This window comes from Megalopta genalis, unplaced genomic scaffold, assembly GCF_051020955.1.
Source record: "Megalopta genalis isolate 19385.01 unplaced genomic scaffold, iyMegGena1_principal scaffold0625, whole genome shotgun sequence".
NCBI classification, from domain to species: domain Eukaryota; kingdom Metazoa; phylum Arthropoda; class Insecta; order Hymenoptera; family Halictidae; genus Megalopta; species Megalopta genalis.
In genome coordinates this window covers 8196-16390 of record NW_027476694.1, presented here as the reverse complement: position 1 = coordinate 16390, position 8195 = coordinate 8196, and positions in this window count along the sequence as shown.

Below are 8195 nucleotides of genomic sequence, written 5' to 3'. Positions count from 1 at the left end.
CACGATTTAGAGTCAACTGCATGCGAATCAAACGAGTTAGCTTCAAATCCCAGGGAAACACATGATTTAACTTCTAATCAATGCGAAGTAGAAGGCTTAGCTTCAAATCCATGCGAAAAAAATGGTTTTGCTTCAAATACTTGTGATAAACGGGATTTAGAGTCAACTGCATGCGGATCAAACGAGTTAGCTTCAAATCCCAGGAAAACACATGATTTAACTTCAAATCAAAGCGAAGTAGGAGGCTTAGCTTCAAATCCATGCGAAACAAATGATTTACCTTCAAATACCTGCGGTTTAAATGAAATAACTTCAAATGCAGGCGATACAAACAAGTTAGCTTGAAGTCCATGCGAAACACATGATTCAGCATCAAATCAATGCGAAGTAGTAGGCTTAGCTTCAAATCAATGCGAAACAAATGGTTTTGCTTCAAATACTTGTGATAAACATGATTTAGCTTCAACTGCATGTGAATCAAACAAGTTAGCTTCAAATCCTAGCGAAAAACATGATTTAACTTCAAATCAATGCAAAGTAGTAGGCTCAGCTTCAAATACATGCGAAACAAATGATTTACCTTCAAATACTTGCGGTTTAAATGAAATAGCTTCAAATGCAGGCGAAACAAACAAGTTAGCTTGAAGTCCATGCGAAACACATGACTCAGCTTCAAATCAATGCGAAGTAGTAGGCTTAGCTTCAAATCAATGCGAAACAAATGGTTTTGCTTCAAATACTTGTGATAAACATGATTTAGCTTCAACTGCATGCGAATCAAACAAGTTAGCTTCAAATCCTAGCGAAAAATATGATTTAACTTCAAATCAATGCAAAGTAGTAGGCGCAGCTTCAAATACATGCGAAACAAATGATTTACCTTCAAATACTTGCGATTTAAATGAAATAGCTTCAAATGCAGGCGAAACAAACAAGTTAGCTTGAAGTCCATGCGAAACACATGATTCAGCTTCAAATCAATGCGAAGTAGTAGGCTTAGCTTCAAATCAATGCGAAACAAATGGTTTTGCTTCAACTACTTGTGATAAACATGATTTGGCTACAGCTGCATGCGAATCAAACAAGTTAGCTTCAAATCCTAGCGAAAAACATGATTTAACTTCAAATCAATGCAAAGTAGTAGGCTCAGCTTCAAATCAATGCGAAACAAATGATTCAGCTTCAAATACTTGTGATAAACATGATTAAGCTTCAACTGCATGCGAATCAAACGAGTTAGCTTGAATTCCGAGGGAAACACATGATTTAACTTCAAATCATTGCGAAGTAGAAGGCTTAGCTTCAAATCCATGCGAAACAAATGGTTTAGCTTCAAATACTTGAGATAAACACGATTTAGAGTCAACTGCATGCGAATCAAACGAGTTAGCTTCAAATCCCAGGAAAACACATGATTCAACTTCAAATTAAAGCGAAGTAGGAGGCTTAGCTTCAAATCCATGCGAAACAAATGATTTACCTTCAAATACCTGCGGTTTAAATGAAATACCTTCAAATGCAGGCGAAACAAACGAGTTAGCTTCAAATTCATGGGAAACACATGCGTTAGCTTCAAATCAATGCGAAGTAGAAGGCTTAGCTTCAACGTCTTGCGAAACAAATGGTTTAGCTTCAAATACTTGTGATATACATGATTTAGATACAACTGCATGCGAAACAAACGAGTTAGCATCAAATCCAAGCGAATCACATGATTTAGCTTCAAATCCATGCGAAAGACATGATGTAGCATCAAATCAATGCGAAGTGGAAGGCTTAGCTTCAAATCCATGCGAAACAAATGGTTTAGCTTCAAATACTTGTGATAAACACGATTTAGAGTCAACTGCATGCGGATCAAACGAGTTAGCTTCAAATCCCAGGAAAACACATGATTTAACTTCAAATCAAAGCGAAGTAGGAGGCTTAGCTTCAAATCCATGCGAAACAAATGATTTACCTTCAAATACCTGCGGTTTAAATGAAATAACTTCAAATGCAGGCGATACAAACAAGTTAGCTTGAAGTCCATGCGAAACACATGATTCAGCATGAAATCAATGCGAAGTAGTAGGCTTAGCTTCAAATCAATGCGAAACAAATGGTTTTGCTTCAAATACTTGTGATAAACATGATTTAGCTTCAACTGCATGTGAATCAAACAAGTTAGCTTCAAATCCTAGCGAAAAACATGATTTAACTTCAAATCAATGCAAAGTAGTAGGCTCAGCTTCAAATACATGCGAAACAAATGATTTACCTTCAAATACTTGCGGTTTAAATGAAATAGCTTCAAATGCAGGCGAAACAAACAAGTTAGCTTGAAGTCCATGCGAAACACATGACTCAGCTTCAAATCAATGCGAAGTAGTAGGCTTAGCTTCAAATCCATGCGAAACAAATGGTTTAGCTTCAAATACTTGAGATAAACACGATTTAGAGTCAACTGCATGCGAATCAAACGAGTTAGCTTCAAATCCCAGGAAAACACATGATTCAACTTCAAATTAAAGCGAAGTAGGAGGCTTAGCTTCAAATCCATGCGAAACAAATGATTTACCTTCAAATACCTGCGGTTTAAATGAAATACCTTCAAATGCAGGCGAAACAAACGAGTTAGCTTCAAATTCATGGGAAACACATGCGTTAGCTTCAAATCAATGCGAAGTAGAAGGCTTAGCTTCAAATTCATGCGAAACAAATGGTTTAGCTTCAAATACTTGTGATAAACACGATTTAGAGTCAACTGCATGCGAATCAAACGAGTTAGCTTCAAATCACAGGGAAACACATGATTTAACTTCAAATCAATGCGAAGTAGAACGCTTAGCTTCAAATCCATGCGAAACAAGTGATTTAGCTTCAAATACTTGTGATTAACATGATTTAGCTTCAACTGCATGCGAATCAAACGAGTTAGCTTCAAATCCCAGGGAAACACATGATTTAACTTCTAATCAATGCGAAGTAGAAGGCTTAGCTTCAAATCCATGCGAAAAAAAATGGTTTTGCTTCAAATACTTGTGATAGACATGATTTAGCTTCAACTGCATGCGAATCAAAAGAGTTATCTACAAATCGATTGGAAATACATGATTTAACTTCAAATCAAAGCGAAGTAGTAAGCTTAGCTTCAAATCAATGCGAAGCAAATGGTTTAATTTCAAAAACTTGTGATATTGATAATTTAGCTTCAACTCAATGCGTAACAAACGAGTTAGCTTCAAATCCATGCAAAACACATGATTTAACTTCAAATGCTTCCGATATAAATAAAGTAGTTTCAAATGCAGGCGAAACAATCGAGTAAGCTTCAAATCCATGCGAATCAAATGAGTTAGCTTCAAATCAATGCGAAGTAGAAGGCTTACCTTCAAATCGAAGGGAAACACATGATTTAACTTCAAATCAATGCGAAGTAGAAGACTAAGCTTCAAATCCATGCGAAACAAATGATTTACCTTCAAATAATTGCGGTTTAAATGAAATAGCTTCAAATGCAGGCGAAACAAACGAGTTAGCTTCAAATCCATGGGAAACACATGAGTCAGCTTCAAATCAATGCGAAGTAGAAGGCTTAGCTTCAAACCCATGCGAAACAAATGGTTTAGCTTCAAATACTTGTGATAAACACGATTTAGAGTCAACTGCATGCGAATCAAACGAGTTAGCTTCAAATCCCAGGGAAACAGATGATTTAACTTCAAATCAATGCGAAGTAGAAGGCTTAACTTCAAATCCATGCGAAACATGTGGTTTAGCTTCAAATACTTGTGATAAACGGGATTTAGAGTCAACTGCATGCGAATCAAACGAGTTAGCTTCAAATCCCAGGAAAACACATGATTTAACTTCAAATCAAAGCTAAGTAGGAGGCTTTGCTTCAAATCCATGCGAAACAAATGATTTACCTTCAAATATTTGCGGTTTAAATGAAGTAGCTTCAAATGCAGGCGAAGCAAACGCGTTAGCTTGAAGTCCATGCGAAACACATGATTCAGCTTCAAATCAATGCGAAGTAGTTGGCTTAGCTTCAAATCAATGCGATACAAATGGTTTAGCTACAAATACTTGTGATGAACATGATTTAGCTTCAACTGCATGCGAGTCAAACGAGTTAGCTTCAAATCCTAGCGAAAAACATGATTTAACTTCAAATCAGTGCAAAGTACTACGCTTAGCTTCAAATCAATCCGAAGCAAATGATTTAACTTCAAAACCATGTGATATTGATAATGTAGCTTCAACTCTATGCGAAACAAACGAGTTAGCTTCAAATCAATGCGAAGTAGAAGGCTTAGCTTCAAATCGAATGGAATCACATGATTTATCTTCAAATCAATGCGATGTAGTAGGCTTAGCTTCAAATCCATGCGAAACAAATGATTTACCTTCAAATACCTGCGGTTTAAATGAAATACCTTCAAATGCAGGAGAAACAAACGTGTTAGCTTCAAATCCATGCGAAACAAGTGGTTTAGCATCAAATACTTGTGATAAACACGATTTAGAGACAACTGCATGCGAGTCAAACGAGTTAGCTTCAAATCCCAGGGAAACGCATGATTTAACTTCAAATCAATGCGAAGTAGAAGACTGATCTTCGAATCCATGCGAAACAAATGATTTAGATTCAAATCAAAGCGAATTAGATGGCTTATTCTCAAATTCATGCGAAACAAATGTTTTAGCTTCAAATACTTGTGATGTACATGATTTACCTTCAACTGCATGCGAAACAAGCAAGTAAGCTTCAAATCCATGCGAAACAAATGGTTTAGCTTCAAATACTTTTGTTATTCATGATTTAGATTCAACTGCATGCGATACAAACGAGTTAGCTTCAAATCCAAGCGAAACACAAGATTTAGCTTAATATTCATGCGAAACAAATGTTTTAGCTTCAAATACTTGTGATATGCATGAATAAGATTCAACTGCATGCGAAACGAACTAGTTAGCATCAAATCCAAGCGAAACGCACTATTCAGCTTCATATCAATGCGAAGTGGAAGGCTTAGCTTCAAATCCATGCGAAACGAATGATTTAGCTTCAAACAGTTGCACATATAAGTGATATAGCTTCAAATGCATGCGAAACAATCGAGTGAGCTTCAAATCCAAGCGTAACACATGATTTAACTTCAAATCAATGCGAAGTAGAAGGCTTAGCTTCAAAGTCTTGCGAAACAAATGGTTTAGCTTCAAATACTTGTGATATACATGATTTAGATACAACTGCATGCGAAACAAACGAGTTAGCATCAAATCCAAGCGAATCACATGATTTAGCTTCAAATCCATGCGAAAGACATGATGTAGCATCAAATCAATGCGAAGTAGTAGGCTTAGCTTCAAATCAATGCGAAACAAATGGTTTTGCTTCAAATACTTGTGATAAACATGATTTAGCTTCAACTGCATGCGAATCAAACAAGTTAGCTTCAAATCCTAGCGAAAAATATGATTTAACTTCAAATCAATGCAAAGTAGTAGGCTCAGGTTCAAATACATGCGAAACAAATGATTTACCTTCAAATACTTGCGGTTTAAATGAAATAGCTTCAAATGCAGGCGAAACAAACAAGTTAGCTTGAACTCCATGCGAAACACATGATTCAGCTTCAAATCAATGCGAAGTAGTAGGCTTAGCTTCAAATCAATGCGAAACAAATGGTTTTGCTTCAAATACTTGTGATAAACATGATTTGGCTACAACTGCATGCGAATCAAACAAGTTAGCTTCAAATCCTAGCGAAAAACATGATTTATCTTCAAATCAATGCAAAGTAGTAGGCTCAGCTTCAAATCAATGCGAAACAAATGATTCAGCTTCAAATACTTGTGATAAACATGATTAAGCTTCAACTGCATGCGAATCAAACGAGTTAGCTTGAATTCCGAGGGAAACACATGATTTAACTTCAAATCATTGCGAAGTAGAAGGCTTAGCTTCAAATCAATGCGAAACAAATGATTTAGCTTCAAATACTTGTGATAAACATGTTTTAGCATCAACTGCATGCAAATCGAACGAGTTAGCTTCAAAGCCAAGGGAAACACATGAGTCAGCTTCAAATCAATGCGAAGTAGAAGGCTTAGCTTCAAATCCATGCGAAACAAATGGTTTAGCTTCAGATACTTGTGATAAACACGATTTAGAGTCAACTGCATGCGAATCAAACGAGTTAGCTTCAAATCCCAGGGACACACATGATTTAACTTCAAATCAATGCGAAGTAGAAGGCTTAACTTCAAATCCATGCGAAACATGTGGTTTAGCTTCAAATACTTGTGATAAACGGGATTTAGAGTCAACTGCATGCGAATCAAACGAGTTAGCTTCAAATCCCAGGAAAACACATGATTTAACTTCAAATCAAAGCAAAGTAGGAGGCTTTGCTTCAAATCCATGCGAAACAAATGATTTACCTTCAAATATTTGCGGTTTAAATGAAGTAGCTTCAAATGCAGGCGAAGCAAACGCGTTAGCTTGAAGTCCATGCGAAACACATGATTCAGCTTCAAATCAATGCGAAGTAGTAGGCTTAGCTTCAAATCAATGCGATACAAATGGTTTAGCTACAAATACTTGTGATGAACATGATTTAGCTTCAACTGCATGCGAATCAAACGAGTTAGCTTCAAATCCTAGCGAAAAACATGATTTAACTTCAAATCAGTGCAAAGTAGTACGCTTAGCTTCAAATCAATCCGAAGCAAATCATTTAACTTCAAAACCATGTGATATTGATAATGTAGCTTCAACTCTATGCGAAACAAACGAGTTAGCTTCAAATCAATGCGAAGTAGAAGGCTTAGCTTCAAATCAATGCGAAACAAATGATTTAGCTTCAAATACTTGTGATAAACATGATTTAGCTTCAACTGCATGCGATTCGAACGAGTTAGCTTTAAATCCACGGGAAACACATGATTTAACTTCAAATCAATGCGAAGTAGTAAGCTTAGCTTCAAATCAATGCGAAGCAAATGGTTTAATTTCAAAAACTTGTGATATTGATAATTTAGCTTCAACTCAATGTGAAACAAACGAGTTAGCTTCAAATCCATGCGAAACACATGATTTAACTTCAAATGCTTCCGATATAAATAAAGTAGTTTCAAATGCAGGCGAAACAATCGAGTAAGCTTCAAATCCATGCGAATCAAATGAGTTAGCTTCAAATCAATGCGAAGTAGAAGGCTTACCTTCAAATCGAAGGGAAACACATGATTTAACTTCAAATCAATGCGAAGTAGAAGGCTAAGCTTCAAATCCATGCGAAACAAATGATTTACCTTCAAATAATTGCGGTTTAAATGAAATAGCTTCAAATGCAGGCGAAACAAACGAGTTAGCTTCAAATCCATGGGAAACACATGAGTCAGCTTCAAATCAATGCGAAGTAGAAGGCTTAGCTTCAAATCCATGCGAAACATGTGGTTTAGCTTCAAATACTTGTGATAAACGGGATTTAGAGTCAACTGCATGCGAATCAAACGAGTTAGCTTCAAATCCCAGGAAAACACATGATTTAACTTCAAATCAAAGCTAAGTAGGAGGCTTTGCTTCAAATCCATGCGAAACAAATGATTTACCTTCAAATATTTGCGGTTTAAATGAAGTAGCTTCAAATGCAGGCGAAGCAAACGCGTTAGCTTGAAGTCCATGCGAAACACATGATTCAGCTTCAAATCAATACGAAGTAGTAGGCTTAGCTTCAAATCAATGCGATACAAATGGTTTAGCTACAAATACTTGTGATGAACATGATTTAGCTTCAACTGCATGCGAGTCAAACGAGTTAGCTTCAAATCCTAGCGAAAAACATGATTTAACTTCAAATCAGTGCAAAGTAGTACGCTTAGCTTCAAATCAATCCGAAGCAAATGATTTAACTTCAAAACCATGTGATATTGATAATGTAGCTTCAACTCTATGCGAAACAAACGAGTTAGCTTCAAATCAATTCGAAGTAGAAGGCTTAGCTTCAAATCGAATGGAATCACATGATTCATCTTCAAATCAATGGGATGTAGTAGGCTTAGCTTCAAATCCATGCGAAACAAATGATTTACCTTCAAATACCTGCGGTTTAAATGAAATACCTTCAAATGCAGGAGAAACAAACGTGTTAGCTTCAAATCCATGCGAAACAAGTGGTTTAGCATCAAATACTTGTGATAAACAC